Genomic DNA, 17,749 nt, shown 5'->3' on the forward strand with positions numbered 1-17,749 from the left:
TCTTCTGCCTTCTATTCTATCCATCCAGACTTTGCTGTTCTGCTGTCCGTTGAAGTTCCTGTATCCTTCAGTTCCGTCTGGACAACACGTGAACGACATCTACAGGTTTTGTTTTCCTGTTCATTGGGTTGTCTCCCCGGGGTTACTCTGCCTGATTGTTTTACCATTGGGCAGGGTGACGTCAGGGGATGCTCGCCCCTTCCTCCATGAGACCCGCACAAAAACGAAATCCCCAAAGGAGAAGAAAGCTAAAAAGTCCTTGCAAAAGAAACAACAGGTGAGCTCCAAACAGGAACCTATAAATCCTGATAGGCTGGAAGAAAAAAGCACACGAAAGACATAGTAAGGGCCAGCCCTGGCCTGCCCACTGCAGACACCTATGTCAGTGCAACTTCTAGAGAGGTCTTCACCAACGTCCTTTTCTTTATCCCTTTTCCAGACCTATGGACTCCTCGTCTCCACTCTCCACCCTTTCACATCCTCTCCCTTTAACGGCGGCACTAAGTGGGAAGTCCTCTTGGTCGGCTTCTCATCATCACCTTGCTTTTTTTATGTCTACCACACAGGCACTATCCTGGTTCAGGGTCCTCAACCCAACCTCCTTCTCTTTGACCGGATCCTGTCCTCCCTCATTAAATTCCTTCCTTCACCTGCCTCTCTCACCACCACTCTCTCTGTCCCTCTCCCTCAGACTGGTGTACCACACCCCTGTACTCCACCTCAGAAAACCTTCAAAGGCGGAGACCTCCTTCACATGGTGACTCTTAATGCCTACTCAGCCAACAAACACTCTGCCGACAACTCTCTCCTTCTTGAAGACACCGACCTCGACATTCTCGCTCTTACTGAGACATGGTTCAATGTCCGCACAGTCATTGCTTTTGACTCCCTTCTCCCTGACGGCTTTAAGATACTCTCCAAGCCTCGACCTCAGCGTACTGGCAGTGGGGTTGCCTTAATCTTCCCTGAGTGGGTTCTTTCTTCCAGCCTACCCACCCAGCACTACTCTTCCTTTGAGAACCTGGTTTGCAAGTTGGTCATCTTTCCTTCCTCCTCCCTGACTACTGCTACCATCTACCGGCCTCCAGGTGCTACCACCCCATTTCTCTTGGAATGGGCTGGTTTCTGCTCTTCCTTACTTTCAACCACCTCCAAGTTCCTCCTCTTGGGTGATTTCAACATCCAATTGGACTCCCCTGTCACAGCATCCACTCTCTTCTTTGACCTCTGCACCTCTATATCCCTCTCCATTCTCCCTTCTGGTCCAACCCACTCGTCTGGACACACTCTGGACACCCTCATCCACTCTGACCTCTCTCACTCCACACCTCTGTTCACCCCTCTCTCTTGGTCAAACCATTCTCTCTCTCCTCCTACCTGGGTCCCTTTGGCCCTCTGACTGCACCCACAAAAGCCCTGCCAACCTCATCCACCTTCATCCCCCTTTCCGCCCCACTTCAGACTCTGCTCTGACTCTGCTCTCAGCAACCTCCACTTGGCCATCACCAATACTCTTGACATTCTTGACATTCTTGACCCAGTTGTGAGGATCCGGCTGAAACCTGCCTCCAAGTGTAAAACCTTGTACAACTCCGAACTTGCAGCCCTGAAATGAAAGTGCAGAGCGGCGGAACAGAAGTAGCAAACCTCAGGCTCACCCTCTGCCAAACTGGCAATGCAGACTCTGTCGCTGTGCCAAGAAAAACACCCGCATTCAGGCACGGGTATCTGGCGTATCCAACAACACGGCTGAACTTTTCAAAATTTGCAGGGAACTAGCCAACCCATCCGCAGTCTCCTCCCGTCTTCCTTCCCAGGCCCTATGCAACGCACTGGCCACTCACTTCGCCACAAAAACTCAGGACATCCTGAACACCCTTGTTACTCACCCGCCCAATCCTCTGCCTCCCTTGGTCCCTCACCCGCACCCTCCTTCTTCCCTCCTCCCCTCCTTCGCCCCTGTTACACTAGAAAAAGTTACCAACGCTGTCCGCTCCATGAAGGTCTCTTCCAAACAGGTCTCTGCTTGCTCCTCCAGAACCATCAAGGACAACATTGGCTCTCTTGTGCCTGCACTCGCTGATTTTTGCAACCACTCTTTTGCCATTTGATCTTTCCCCATCTCTCTCAAGCTCTCCCTTGTGCGCCCTATCCTGAAAATACATTCAGTAAACCCTACCTGTTGAGCCAACTACTGCCCTATTTCGATCATCCCCTTCCTGGAGAAACTACTGGAGAACCTGGCCTTTCCTCAACACACCTCACATACTGAACTTGTTGTTGGTCTCAACGACCATCGATCTGGATTTCCGAGCATCCAGACGCACAGAAACTGCTCTTCTGAACACCCCAGAGGAACTGCTGCATCTCTGGATTCCAACTGCCCACCTGTCCTCATCCTACTCAATCTCTCATCTGCCTTTGACACAGTAAACCATTCCATCCTCATACGAAGGCTCCACGACACCCTTGGTATCTCGGAACGGGCACTGGACCGGCTGACCTCCTTCCTAACTGACCACTATTCCCAAGTCATCTTGGGCACCTTCTCCTCTCCTTCTTCCGTCTCCACCTGTGGTGTCCCCCAGGGCTCTAACCTCTCCCCCTTGGTCCTATAACACTTAGCTTGCTCAGCTGGCACTCCTCATCTCCTCCTTCTCTTCCAACTTCCGGTGTTATTCAGATGACACACAACTATTTTTCAAACTTCTTGCTGACTCTCTTGCACCTTCCAGCATCTCTGACTGTCTATGTGCCATCAAGCCCTGGTGCACTTCCAATGGTCTCTGCCTCAATACCAGCAAAACTGACATCCTTCCTATTGGGACCCCTGCTCCCTATTTCTTCCCCTCACTCTGGCCTTCCTCGATGGGCTCTCTCCCTGCTTCTTCAGCTGAAGCCAGAAACATTGGAGTCATCTTCGACTCCTCTCTCTCCTTCCTCCCTCACACTCAGGACTTTGCCAAGAACTCCCACTTTCAGCTCTCCCTTCTCAAAGGAATTCTCCCTTTTCTCACTTTCCCCCAGAGGCTCAATGTTACACAAGCCCTGGTTCTCCATAGGCTTGACTATTGCAATAGCCACCTCCTGAATCTACCCTCTTCCACTCTGCGCCCCCTCCAGCTAATCCAGAATAGGGCAATGCAATTTATCCTTTGCCTTAAGCCCAGGGACAGCAGCTCTCCTGCCCTAAAATGTCTTCATTGGCTCACGGTTGCCACACGGATTAAATTCAAATCCCTCTGCATCATCCAGAAGGCCATCTGGGGCCAGAGACCACGCTATCTGCAACTCTCTCTTACTAAGTAGCTTCCTTCTAGACCTCTACGTTCCTCCTGCACCAACTCTTTGTGTGTAAAGGTTTCGCTAAAAAGAGGGCAGGAGGCCAATCTCTTTCCTCAGCTGGCTCCCTCCTATGGAACAGCCTCCCCCTTCCTCTGCGTCTTGAGTAGGACTTTCTCAAATTCCAGAAGATCCTCAAGACTTTCCTCTTTACCTCCTCCTTCACTTCTTCCGTCCTCATTAATCTCACAGTTGACGTGATTGGTCTCCAGGGCCCTTATGCATCCTCGGGGTCCTTAACCTTCCACACACAATCGCCCCAGCTTTTGTCTACCTTTCAGCACTTGCCTCGGCACCCTCCAGCCTCCATCCTGGAGGCTTGCACTTTTACCACCCAAGGCGGCTCCAGGCCATTTAGCACTCACCATACCATGCACTTCATCTGCTGCGAGCACGGGCACCCCAGCACGTACCCCCACTCCCCTCTTCCTTGCTGCGCTTGCACGTTCTGAATGCTCACAAGGCATAGTAGGTTTGTCCTTTTTTCCCTCCAATGCATTTAATGTTTCAATCCCATGTTCCCTCCCTGTTGCCCTGTGGGCACTTTGAAACAACATTGACTTACTGTATAAGCACCTAACAAGCGAACAATAAATAAGTAACCGATGATGTGACTGAATTGCATATTGATCCCCTGAGGGAGTGATTTGGGCAGAATTCCATTTTATTGTTTGTTTCCTTCTATATTGACTGAAGAATGCCACTCTTTAATGCTTCTTTTATTCCGTTCCATATGTTTGAAACTCTTCTCTTTTAGCTAGGACTTTTAACATAGAAATAGGATGCCACGGATAAGCAGTAGTGAGACGTCCTTCATTTGGTTTCCTAGGCTGGCATTACACACCGTTGACACAGCAGTTAGGGCCTTGGCACTGTGAAGCAGCTTGGAACTTGGACTTCCAAACAATGTAAGGCTGTATTGAGTATGTAAGATATTGAGCATCTTCAGACTGCTGAGCACAGAAAGAAGGTGGGAGGTAGCCCCAGGGTTAACTCTAAGTCTTGACGTTTCTAGAAGGATTCTGTCATGTGATTAGGCAAGACAGGTACATCGGACGGCGACAGACTATTAAAGAAATGGGAGAGGGGGAGGAATCGCTCCTGGAGCGGAGGATGGCACCTTCCCACAACTGTCCAAAGCAGGCAGGGAACATATCTCTGGTAGTTTCGCTCTCGTCACTTTTCTTCAGGGGTGTTCCGGGGCGGGAAGCCAGGTCGCTGCTGCAAGATTAGAAGGGAAGATGCTGTTAGCTTGTTTCTATTGCAATGTTGTCACGGATCCTTGCTACATTTCCAATTATGTGTGAGCTCACTTTCGTCCACACCCTCTTCATACACTTAATTGTCTTCTTTGCACATTGTTTTTAATAGCTACAGTATAAACTGAACCATTTCTAGGACGTTGCAATTTTTGTTTTAGAAACGGCACAGTGAGAGAAAATGATTTGCCTAAGATCACATTACGGCAGTGCAGGAAGGAAACAACCATAAGAAAGGCCTTCTCTGTCTATGCTCCAAGACTCTGGAACCTCCTCTCTAACAACATCCATACATGCCAACATTCAGACGCACCTGGGAGAGAGCTTCCCACAGGGAAACAGGAGACGTACATTTCCCCAAAGGAATGGATTGGGGCTACAGTTATTTTAGGTGGGAGACTGTGAAAAATAGCAATATTTTTCACTGAAAAATCGGGAGTCTCCCGCCTAAATTGGGAGAGTTGGCATGTATGAACATCAGACTTGCTCCATCACTTCTACAGTTCAGGGAAGAGTCTCCTCTTCAAGGAATGGCTCCTCTTAACACCTAGCTCCACACACCCTGCACTCTCCACCCTACCTGAGACTCAGTGATCTGCTTCCCACTGTCTTCCCCCATGCCATAGCTCTCAACCATTTGAGTCGCAAAAGCGGGTGAAAACATCCGATTTTGTTTTTGGCGGGTGAGAGGCCCATTGAAATGAATGGACCTGCAGGAGGCTTGGCGGCTGAGTCCACTCTTTACAAGGCGGGTGACACCCGCCAAAAGCGTGTGAGTTGAGAGCTATGCCATAGCTCTCAACTCACACGCTTTTGGCGGGTGTCACCCGCCTTGTGAAGGGCTGACTCACCCGCCAAGCCTCCTGCACGCCCATTCATTCCAATGGGCGCCTCACCCGCCAAAAACAAAATCGGGTGATTACACCCGCCTTTGTGACACAAATGGTTGAGAGCTATGGCTATGCCATGCTGCCAATTGCCCACCCTTCTGTTAGCTCCCGGCTCCTTTTTTCTCTACTTCCCTCACTATGTTCTTTCCCTATGATTGTAAAGCGCTGCATGGCTTTGCGAGGCAAGGCAATGCACTCAATAAATACCCCAATACTAATTATAATAATAATTACACAATTTAGTTATGGTGTGAGGTCGGGATTCAACAACAACCAGTCTGCATGGACCTAGGCACAACTCAACATAACTTCCCAGATCATTGTTTTTGGTTTTCAAGAATGCTTAGCTTCATAGCGTATGGCTTGAGAAATGCACATAGCAAAATAAGACAACTTTTTAAAGCCACCTGTTCCTCTCCTTTGGCCACGCCCAGCACTATTTATGCTACTATGGCACTTCTAAGTCCACGTCTTGTTGTCAGTTAGATCCTCACCTCGATTTCTCATCTTAAAACATCGACTAACTGTATTATGGACACTGTATAACATGTCTAGCTAAAGCGTCGTAAGAACTAAAAATTATTTATGTATATATAATATATACACAAATAATTTTTAGATATTAATAAAAGTGGTCTTCTTAGTTGAAGATAGTAATGTGTTGGAAAGTATTTTCATATGAAATATTCATCATGTGGCCGCCTTACCTCTACCCCTAGAGAAGTGATGGCATGGGCCCAATCCAAGATGGCGCCTGACCCCGCTCTGCTCCAAGACAGCGCCTGGCAGAGCCCGTTCCGACATGGCGCACGTGGCGCTTGGGCAGCTCCTGTCTTCGAACTATAGGGATGACATCACAATGTTACCGGGCAACGGCCATAAACAGCTCCCGAGCCCCACCCACGGCGATGTGCAGCAGATGCAAGGAGGGAGACTGCTGAGGAGAGGCTGGAGGGCACGAGGACAGGTAGGCAAACCTGGGGAGGGCAAAGGCTGCCAAAGAGTAGCGCACTGCGCCCATCTCCCGCAGGACAGCAACAGGCAAGGTGGCAGAGGCGCGCGGCGCGTAAAGTGCAGCCTGCTAAAGTGCGCACTGTGCACTTCTCCCGCGGGACAGCAACAGGCAAGGTGGCAGAGGCGCGCGGCGCACAAAGTGCAGCCTGCTAAAGTGCGCACTGTGCACTTCTCCCGCGGGACAGCAACAGGCAAGGTGGCAGAGGCGCGCGGCGCACAAAGTGCAGCCTGCTAAAGTGCGCAGGGGTGCCTTAGAGCACACAGAGTGCCAGCTGGGCACAGGATGGGAAGGGTGAAAGCTGCTAAAGAGCGCACTGTGCACTTCTCCCGCGGGACAGCAACTGGCAAGGTGGCAGAGGCGCGCGGCGCACAAAGTGCAGCCTGCTAAAGTGCGCAGGGGTGCCTTAGAGCACACAGAGTGCCAGCTGGGCACAGGATGGGAAGGGTGAAGGCTGCTAAAGAGCGCACTGTGCACTTCTCCGGCGGGACAGAAATGTGGGAGGTGGCAGGGGTGCCTTAGAGTACACAGAGTGCCAGCTGGGCACAGGATGGGAAGGGTGAAGGCTGCTAAAGTGCGCACTGTGCACTTCTCCGGCGGGACAGCAATGTGGGAGGTGGCAGGGGTGCCTTAGAGCACACAGAGTGCCAGCTGGGCACAGGATGGGAAGGGTGAAGGCTGCTAAAGAGCGCACTGTGCACTTCTCCGGCGGGACAGCAATGTGGGAGGTGGCAGGGGTGCCTTAGAGCACACAGAGTGCCAGCTGGGCACAGGATGGGAAGGGTGAAGGCTGCTAAAGAGCGCACTGTGCACTTCTCCCGCGGGACAGCAATGTGGGAGGTGGCAGGGGTGCCTTAGAGCACACAGAGTGCCTGCTGGGCACAGGATGGGAAGGGTGAAAGCTGCTAAAGAGCGCACTGTGCACTTCTCCCGCGGGACAGCAATGTGGGAGGTGGCAGGGGTGCCTTAGAGCACATAGAGTGCCTGCTGGGCACAGGATGGGAAGGGTGAAAGCTGCTAAAGAGCGCACTGTGCACTTCTCCCGCGGGACAGCAACTGGCAAGGTGGCAGAGGCGCGCGGCGCACAAAGTGCAGCCTGCTAAAGTGCGCACTGTGCACTTCTCCCGCGGGACAGCAATGTGGGAGGTGGCGAGGATGGGTAGGGTGAAGGCTGCTAAAGAGCGCACTTCTCCAGTCGGATAGCAATAGGGAAGGCGGCAGTGATGCCCAAGAGCACAAAGAGTGCCAGCTGGGGAGAGGATGAGACGGGTGAAGGCTGCTAAATAAGGCACCATGTCTGTCTCGCATGGGACAGCTATAGGGAAGATGGCAGCGATGGCCAAGAACAAACAGAGTACCAGCCCAGGAAAGAATGGGGAATGTGAACACACTGTGTATGTCTCCCTTGGGACTGCAATGGTAGCAGAGATGCACAAGAGCGTTCAGAGTGCCAGCTGGGGAGAGATTGGGGAAGGTGAAGACTGCTAGATAGTGCACTGTGAACGTCTCCCGTGGGACTGCAATGTGGGACTAATGTGGCAGGTTGCAGAGCAGAGGTGCCTAAGAGCACACAGAGTGCTAGCTGGGGAGAGGATGGGGTGGGTGAAGCCTTCTAATGAGCGCTCTCTGTCTGCCTCCAGTGGGACAGCAGTGGGGGGGGTTGCTGGGGTGCCCAAGATCACACAGATTGGTAGCTGGGGAGGGTCAGGGTTGATAAAGAGTGCACTGTTGCCGTCTCCAGTGGGAAAGATCGATGACGTGGCGGAGGTGCCCAAGAGCACACAGAGTGCCAGCTGGGGAGAGGTTTGGCTTCTAAAAGAGCGCGCAATGCAGCAAGCGGTCAACGTTGTCGCTACTCAAGAACACATGAGTGCCAGGAGAGGATTATTATGGGGAGGGGGAGAGGAGTTCACTGGAACACACCGACTGTCGATGCATGATGGGTAGTGGAGACGTTCTGAAGACCACACAGAGGGTCAGCGGGGGTTAAAACGGGCAGAGTGGAGGCTTGTGAAAAGCTATTGTTTTGCATCTTTTGCAATCAGTCAGAGGAGAGCATGATTATTGATCCAAAGTGTCAGCAGGGGTGACACAGTGGAAGGGGCGCTAGAAAACCTCAATTTCTGCTGGGGTGACCCTTCAAATGTTGGGGTAGGCGCTAACTTCGGAGATGATAGGGGAGGGGCAAACGTATTTATGTGCGGGGCATCTAACTTCTTTACGCATTCTAATGACTCTTCTAGTTCTGCTTCAATTTTATGTTATGTTAGAGGTTCTTATACCATGCACTGTTGCCACCTGCATGGTCTCTTGGCACTCTGGTGGATCTGTAATGCAAGGAGGGCAGCGGGTAAGTTAGTAGGACTGAGCGGGAAAAGAGCAAGAGAGCTGTGATGTGCTGATGGCAGCTTCAGTTCAGATCGCTGAGTGTAGGTGTGTTTTACGGTTGGTGATCGCCATGTGGTGTTGGGCGAGATTATGTGGGGTTTGTTTTGTTGTTGTGAAGCACGTGCGGTTTGTGGTGCTGTATAGGTATGGTTGCGTTTAGTTCAGAGTTTGAGAGGACGATGCAGAAGGGTGAGTTTTCAGTATGGTGTTAATGGCAGTGCATTTCCTACCACCGTTTGTCTCACTAAATGCGATCGATATCCCTTCCCCAGTCGTTTGTTCTAGAGTGTAGCAACTTAGCGAGTTCATCCACGGGTAATGTGTTCTCTGTGCCCCGTGGTTAGTCCGTGAGCTGCCTGGTTTCTGCACCAAGCCCTATTTCTTTGTGTGACAAGTTTCAGTTTAGTTTAGTTTAGTTTGTTTATTTGTAGAGCGCACCAAGGCATCTGGGCGCTTGTCTTACAGGTTACATATATAAAAGCACTTAATGAACAGTTTAAATAGATGCAAAGCACTTATTTACAGTTTGCAGGGTTACGTGACACAAGACAGTTTAGTTACCTGTAGTGGCAGAAGGCTTGAATTCCATCATTACATATTTACAATAGGTACGATTGAATGCAGTGCTGTGAACGCAATAGATTTAGTGGTGTTGCGAGTCACACCAAGGTGGGCAGTGTCTCTAGAATCTGCTGTTTTCTTGTGCTTGAATCCATAGCTTTATATTTTTTCTGAATAGGTGGTACGATGGTTCAGATCTAATCGCTAGCGGCTAGCGGCATAGCGTTCCAGCTTTTGGCTGCTAATACCAGGAAGCTAATTCCCCCTGCTCTTTGTAGGTTGAACCTGGGAATTTTTAGGCAGTGTGGCTGAGCGGTTCTGGTAGGGCGTGTTGGAATGTTGCGTGAGAGACTGTTGGACATGTCTTTCGGTGCCAGCTCCGCGAGACACTAATGTGTAAGTGACAGGGTTTTCAGCGTAATTCTTTGTTTAACAGATAGCCAGTTCAGGTTGCATCTTATTTAAGTTCTGTTGGGTGGTTCCTAAATATACTGCATTGCAGTAGTCAGGTTTGGACGACTAGAGCTCTGGTTATTGTGATGCAGTTAGGAGTCGAGATGAATGGTCTGCAAGCAGTGATTCATTTGCAGGTGTAAGCTGAGGAGGAGGCAATTACATTGGTTTGTCGTGTTAAAGTGAGAGCCGAGTCGATGTAGATACCTAAGGTTTTTACATTCGTAGAGATTTTGATTGTATTCCCATCAATGTTAAATGAGGTAAATTGTTTGTCTAGTTTTTTGAGGTTTGCTGGGGAGCCGAGGAGGAGCAGCTCTGTCTTATCGTCGTTAAGACAGAGTCCATGCTTAGCCATCCAGGCTTATATTATGCGATAAATGTCATTGAGGGTTTTGCTGTCAGTAGCATAGTCTCCAGTGATGGGGATGAGTATTTGGGTGTCATCCGCATAGTTGGTATAGGTGACACCCAAATAGTCAAGGTCATCAAATAGGGGCTTTGTAAACACATTGTATAATGTGGGGGACACCCAAGAACCTCAGGGGACTCCACAAGTAACAGGTGACGGTTCTGCAGATGTTGAAGGTGCAAAGACCTTCATATATCTGTTGTTTAGAAAGGACTGAATCCAGGCATTTGCTTTGTCCGAGAAGTGCTCAGAAGACGTTGGGTGATTGCAGAGAATTGTGTGGTTTACTAAATCGAACGCTGCCGGTAAATCTAGAAGAAGAGCAAGTTTGCCTTTGTTTTTTAGTGCTTGGATTTGCGTCTTAAGGTCGATCAGAGCGGTTTCAGTCCCATGTCTGGGTCTGAACCCTGATTGTCTGAGACTGAGTAGGTTGTTTGATTCTAGATATTGTTTAATCTGCAAGTGTGCTGCTCAATCCTGTACTTTCAAAAGAAAGGGTACAGTGGTAATAGGTTGATAATTAGAAGGGTTATTTGGGTCTACGGTTGTTTTTTTTAGTAGCCGGAGTACCCAAGCATCCTTTAGGTTGTTTGGTACAATGCTGGAGTTGAATGATGCATTGATGAGGGATGTGATGAAGGGGGCGAGTTCCTTGCCTGCCTCTTTGATAATAGGGGCGGGGCAAATATCTCCCTGACATTTGGATGGTTTTAATTTGGTTATAATGTCTTCAACCTCTTTAATGGAGACAGGGGAGAAGTTGAATTGATTATGGGTATGCCCACCTGGTGAAGGGGATGCAGGAGTGGGAGCTGTCTTGGTGATGCTGAGTTTTTTAGATTCAATTTTACTTTGGCGCATTGAGATTTTATCTTGTAGCGGCCTTTGGATATTAGTGCACCAAGAGATATCTTTGGTGCAAGTTTCAGGTGGTATGGCGGGGTTCCTAGCTCTTTCAATATGTTGAAGAGATCCTTGGTGCTAGATTTCGCTTTAGTGAAGTGGTTGTTGTAATTTTCTTTTGTGGCCTGGACAATAGCTGTTTTAAAGTTAAGAGAAGTTATCCTTTGACTGCTGAGGGGAGACTTTTCCAGAGGGCTTCTGCGCTTTTTTTAAGTTTTCGTAGCGATTAGAGATGGGGTTAGTGGGTGAACCATGAGTTTAGATGTGCACAAGGTTTTGATTTACGCAATTTTAATGGTGCTATAGTATTGATGGCATTGGTTAGTGTGTGGTTATAGAGGTCAACTCTGTCGGTGGGGTCAGTGAGTGTCGTGGGGGAGTTGATGATTGGATGTAATAGGGGTAAGAGTTTCTCCAATGGTATGTTGCGTTTGTTTCTGGTGCTCATTGGTGGGGCGATGCTCTGTTTGTTGGGCTGATTACATTCCTTAATCGTGAAGGAGATTAAGTGATGATCTGACCTTGCGCAAGATGTATTGGACAGGATATTTATGTCGCTGTTGAGGTCGGCTATCCAATCTAGGATTCTGCCTTTGTTGTGAGTTGATTAAGAACAGGTGAACTGGGCTTAGGGTTACAGCTGGTCTGTTGGGCGACTCTTGATGCTTGAAAATAGGTGCAACAAATTCTCGTTTTACCAGAAAAATCAGTATTGTTGTCGCAGATCACTGGACTGACGGTAAGCCACAGGTAAAACCGTCTAATATATGAACAAATAACATGCAACCGCATGAAAAAGAGTCCAGGAAATTGCGCCTTATTTCAAATACTTGAATTTATTTATATTGGTTTGCTATCACACTCGCCCTTGCTTTACACGCGTTTCGGCCATCAAAGGCCTTTCTCAAAATAGGGCTTGGACAAATTAATACTTAGATTTAACCTAAAAAACATTCACATTGCAATGTATTACATCATACATATTCAAAATTTATTTGATCAGATGTGTTTGCAAGAATTTGTATGTAGGGAGCACCATTAGGGAATTGTGCATTAGAATCAGGGAACACCTAGCTAAAATTGGGAGTCAGGATACCACCCTGCCACTGGCGACACACTGGCAAAAGAATCACCAACTAGATGATAAATCTGATATTCAGTTTTTTGGTATAAAACAAGTTAATATGAATAAGAGGGGCGGTGACAGAATGAGGGCATTGCGCCAGGCAGAAGCGCGAATTATTTGTTTTTTTAATGCAACCGTATAGGGTTTGAATTTAGATGCAGAAATGGCATCTTTTTTGTGAATGCACCTAATAGGAATAAGATGTATTAATGTGATGTTCCAACTATCATGTGTAATATGCGAAGTACTACCACTCCTGTTAGTTGTAGAAGAAACAGTTATGAACGTAAGGTATTTAAGTTTGGGATATCTGGATCCAGTACAAGTCAAAATGTGTATATCCCTTTAAGGGTCTTCTATCAAACAGGACTGCTGATCGCGCATTACCTAGACTTTTAGGTATCTTTTGAGTGAATTGTCATTTTAGAAATATACATATATTGTGTTTTGTCTTACAATGATTGAGAGAGAGATATTGAATTAATGCACAATTAAATTAGCACAGCTAGCGGAATGGATACGTTGCTTAGTAACACCTTGAGGCGCATAGTTACGGCGTCTGGTTGTCATGGGGACACATAAAGTAGTCCCAAAATGGCTCCGGCTTAGATCGAGAGAAGCCGACGCGTGAGACTGTCCTGCTAACTGGCGAGTGAGTAACTCTTACAATACAGAGTTCTGACAATGTGGTTGAGGATTTTCCTCAAAAATTGACCCATAGCCGTTTGGGCTGGTTAGAATGTCATAAACGGGGATCAATGTTTACTCGTGATAACGCTACATGGCGTAGTGCTATGCGTGTATAACTGTATGGAGACCGTTGCATTTGGACAAAGCAATATGCTTGAATTAACATGAGGTGTTGTCAGGGTCCGGCTTGACTGACTTCCACAGGAGCTGATGCTGGCCCCACAGACCCTCACCAGGAGTTCACCTCTCAACCCTTAAATATAAGCTGAGCTGAAAACCCCAAGAAAGGGAAAGGGGAATTTGGAGAAAATAACAACGGAGACACTGCAGCCCTGCAACCTTCTGGTAGGCTGTGGTATCTGTGGTAAACAAATACACCTGGTTACTTATATGATAATATAAACTTCTTTTCTAAAATTATTCTAAAATAAACTCTAAACTCTTTACCTCTTAAACCTCAGTAAAAGACTTAGAGGCTAATAATCTGTGTGGAATATCTTGTAAAATATATCTTGTTTAGTGCATATAGTTCAAGCCACTCAAGTCTCTTTAGAATCCTAAAGTGATGGCCCTTGCAAACACCTCACAGAACTAGATATTCTTCTTGCTTCAAAGTTCTTTTAACTCTATGTAGTTTTTAATGCTTTTATAAAATGCAGTCTTTCTCTGAAGTATTGAATTCCATTTGCATAAATTACATTAAATAGGTACTCTTTCACTTTCTGGAATGCTGCTTTCCTTCTGCATGTGAATTGTTTCCTTATTTACACATAGAACGTATAGTTTCTTCCTTGATAAGCGTGTGCGTTAAACACGTGAAATCAGAAGACGTGAAGAATTGTCCTCGCGTTTAAAATACACACGCGATTCTTTACCAAACCCGCGCGTGTGAAAAAATACGTAAACGCGATAAAAATAACACGCGCTAGTTAAAATGGACTCGCGCTCTATCGCTACCGAACACACGCGGAGAAACGAAACGTAATTCACAGAAAATAGTTCACGCGTTAAAAACAACTCGCGCTTAATCAAAATGGACTCGCGCTCTATCGCAAACCAACACGCGCTTTCCCATGAAACGTCTTTCACGTTAAAAATGTACACGCGCTAAAATTCACTCGCGCAATTCATTTGGGCACGCGCTCTATCGCTCTGAATACCCGCGCGCTTCCAAAAACACGTAAACGACGACACGCGAGCTCGGGCACACATTAAACAGTTTTGAAGTACATTACACGCAGTTAATTAACTTTAAATTTCTACGCACAATCTTCAAGCTTGTTTTCCTCATAATAACTAACTGTAAATGTCTCTTTTCTCAAATAATTTTGAAACTTGTTAACTCTTTAAGTTTTCTTATGAAAAGAAAATGAAAGTTCACTGTGACAATCTTAAAATCTTTAAAAGAACAATCCCACCTGATGTCTTCTTGTTCATACTGGATCAGCTAACGATATTCATACTTCTTTGGTAGATTTTCTGAACTCTGAAAGGGCCGTACTTAAGGAGCTTAACTAATGTACAACCAGCCACTGAATTTCTATGGATGAAAGGCAGTTTAGAATCTTGCTCTCCTCCCAAGAATCAAATCCATTGTCCTTTCCACCAATCAGGCAAACCAAACATATCATTGTTCCTTTAACCAATCAGATTAAGTTTCTTTCGCTCCATCTTGACTTGGGCAAGCACAATGTTAATTCTATGTACAAACTCTTCCTGTTACTAACCCAGCCAGCTCTGAAGGCACAACTAACCCAGCCAGCTCTGAAAGCACAATGTTAATCCTGTTACTCTTCCTGTTACTAACCCAGCCAGTTCTGACAGTACCCCCCTCTTCAAAGCCCTGTCCCAGGGCCTGGCTTAGCAGGGAACCTTTTGTGAAACTGTTTTATCAATTGAGGGGCATGTACATCTATTTGATCCTCCCAAGATCTTTCCTCAGGCCCGTATCCCTTCCAGTCAGTAAGATACTGCAAGGTACCTCTAACAATCCTGGAATCTAAGATTTTCTTAACTTCAAACTCTTCGTTATTTTCCTCTGTGTAAACTGCTGGTGGTGGTTTTCCCAATGTAGTTCCTGACACACAAGGTTTCACTAAGCTGACATGATATGTAGGGTGACTTTTGATACTTGCGGGTAATTTCAGTTTGATTGCTACGGGATTTATTATTCTTTCTATTTCAAATGGACCAATAAATCTCGGACTAAATTTAGTTCTTCCCTTTAAACGTAGGTTTTTTGTGGACAACCAAACTTTTTGACCCACCTGATAATGTGGTGCTTTTCGACGTTTCCTATCAGCAAATGTCTTAAATCTTAATTTACTTTTCTCCAAAGTTTCTTTAGCTTTCACTAAACCATCTCTAATACAACTCAATCGCTGCTCAACCTCTGGATTGGAATACTCAGATGGCAACACTTCTTTCAAAAATCGTGGGTGGAAACCATAATTGCTAAAAAATGGAGAATACTTAGTAGAATCCTTGACAGAATTGTTATAACTAAACTCTGCTAGCCAAAGAAGATCTACCCAACTTCCTCTTTCTTGCCAAAAAGCTCTAATATATTTTTCCAACTCCTGATTTACTCGCTCTGTTTGGCCGTTGGTCTGTGGATGATAACCTGAAGAAAGCTTTGCCTCAATTCCCAACTCTGTACAGAAGGCTCGCCAAAACTTAGAAATGAACTGAGACCCCCGATCTGATACAATTTGTGTTGGTAGACCATGCAATCGTACCACTTCTTGCAAAAAACATTTTGCCAGATTCCTTGCAGAAGCCTCTCCTTTCATGGGAATGAAATGCCCAGCTTTAGTTAGTAAATCCACAACTACTAATACTGTAGTGTAACTTTGATCTTTAGGAAGATCTACAATATAATCCATAGAGATTGTAAACCAAGGACTAGGGGGTACTGGTAACGGATTTAATAACCCAGATGGTTTTCCTCCTCCTGACTTTACCTGAGCACAGACTTCACATGTTTTCACATAGTCTTCAATATCCTTTTTCATTTCTTTCCACCAAAACTTCCTTTCAACCAGTTCAATAGTCTTACGAATTCCAGGGTGACCCACCAACTTGGATTCATGACATTCTTGCATAATTTCCTTTTGCAGTTCCTTACTTGGAAGGTAAATTTTAGAATGGACACATGGAAATCCTTCAATTAAATGTCTTCCAGAATCCTCCGCTAACCAAGATTGAATCGCCTCTTCTGGTAATTCCTTTTGAATCTTTTTAAGAAGCAGATTCTCTTCCTTTGTAGTACTTAGAATAAATTTATCTTCTGCAATCACTGGTTCTGGCAATAATTGATTTTCAACTTCTCCCGAAGAACCTTGTCGCGATAAAGCATCCGCTTTACCGTTTAACCGCCCAGGCTTGAAGGTTATCACAAAATCGTATTCTGAAAAGAAGAGTGACCACCTAAGTTGTCGAGGTGATAGTGTTCGAGCTGATTTCAAAAACAGAAGATTTCTATGATCGGTTAAAACGGTTACTGTGAATCTTGCTCCTAACAGATAATGCCTCCATTCCTGAAATGCCCTCTTGATTGCCAGGAGTTCTCTGTCAGTAATCGTGTCGTTCACTTCTGCTGGAAGCAATTTCTTAGATAGATAGGCCACAGGATGCAACTGTCCAGTTTCAGGATGCCGTTGAGAAAACACTGCTCCAATTGCAACATTAGAAGCATCTGCCTCCACAAAAAATGGTTGTGAAGGATCTGGGTGTAATAAGATCGGTCCAGATGTAAAACAGTTCTTCAATTTTTTGAAAGCTTGATCCGCTTCATCTTTCCACTCAAATTTCATTCCTTTCTTCAATAATTTGGTGATAGGAGAAACAGTTTGAGAGACATTTTTAATGAACCTCCTGTAAAAGTTTGCAAAGCCTAGGAAGCTTTGGATATCTTTAACACGAGTTGGAGTTGGCCACTGTTCAACTGCTTTAATTTTCTTCATATCCATTTCCAAACCTTTGGGAGAAATCATAAAACCTACAAATTCCACTTCCATGGTATGAAATTGGCTCTTTTCTAATTTAGCAAATAGTTTATTCTCCCTTAGTCGCTGTAACACTTTCTTTACATGTTCTTCATGTTGCTGTAGATCCTTAGAGTAAATGAGAATATCATCTATGTATACTACTACAAAGATGTCAATAAAATCTCTCAATACCTCATTTATAAAAAATTGAAAGGCTGCGGGAGCGTTACACAATCCAAATGGCATTACTTGATATTCGAAAAGACCAAATTGTGTTCTAAATGCCTTTTTCCATTCATCACCTTGACGTACCCGCACCAAATGATATGCACCACGAAGATCTAGTTTGGTAAATACTGAGGCTCCTTGAATCTGGTCTAACATTACTGATATTAAGGGCAGAGGATATCTGGTTTTAATTGTTATCTTATTCAATGCCCTATAATCTATGCATGTCCGTAAAGTGCCTTCCTTTTTGGGAACAAAAAATAGTGGAGAGAGTGCCTGATGAACCCCTTATTCAAATTTTCTTGGATGTAATCTTTCAAATGTTGATTCTCTTTTTCTGTTAAGTCATAGATGTGACTGCAAGGAATGTGGGCCCCTGGTTCTAAATCAATTTTACAGTCATACTCTCTATGAGGAGGTAATTCATTAGCTTCCTTTTCACTAAACACATCATTGAAATCATGGTAACACTTTGGTAATTCTCCAATTACAGCCC

General features: G+C 46.0%; 1 protein-coding gene across 3 annotated transcripts in view; it reads left to right on the forward strand.

Annotated features, from left to right (window-relative positions):
• The first annotated feature begins 6,352 nt into the window (after positions 1 to 6,352).
• Positions 6,353 to 17,749, forward strand: part of SPACA9 (sperm acrosome associated 9) — a 128,561-nt gene continuing 117,164 nt past the window's right edge. For all 3 annotated transcript variants that reach the window (XM_069609315.1, XM_069609317.1, XM_069609316.1), the window contains exon 1: positions 6,353 to 6,458. The gene's annotated coding sequence lies outside the window, so the exon portion shown is untranslated. The remainder of the gene's footprint in view (positions 6,459 to 17,749) is intronic.

Source organism: Ambystoma mexicanum, chromosome 8 (assembly GCF_040938575.1).
Source record: "Ambystoma mexicanum isolate Mex_15411 chromosome 8, UKY_AmexF1_1, whole genome shotgun sequence".
NCBI lineage: Eukaryota > Metazoa > Chordata > Amphibia > Caudata > Ambystomatidae > Ambystoma > Ambystoma mexicanum.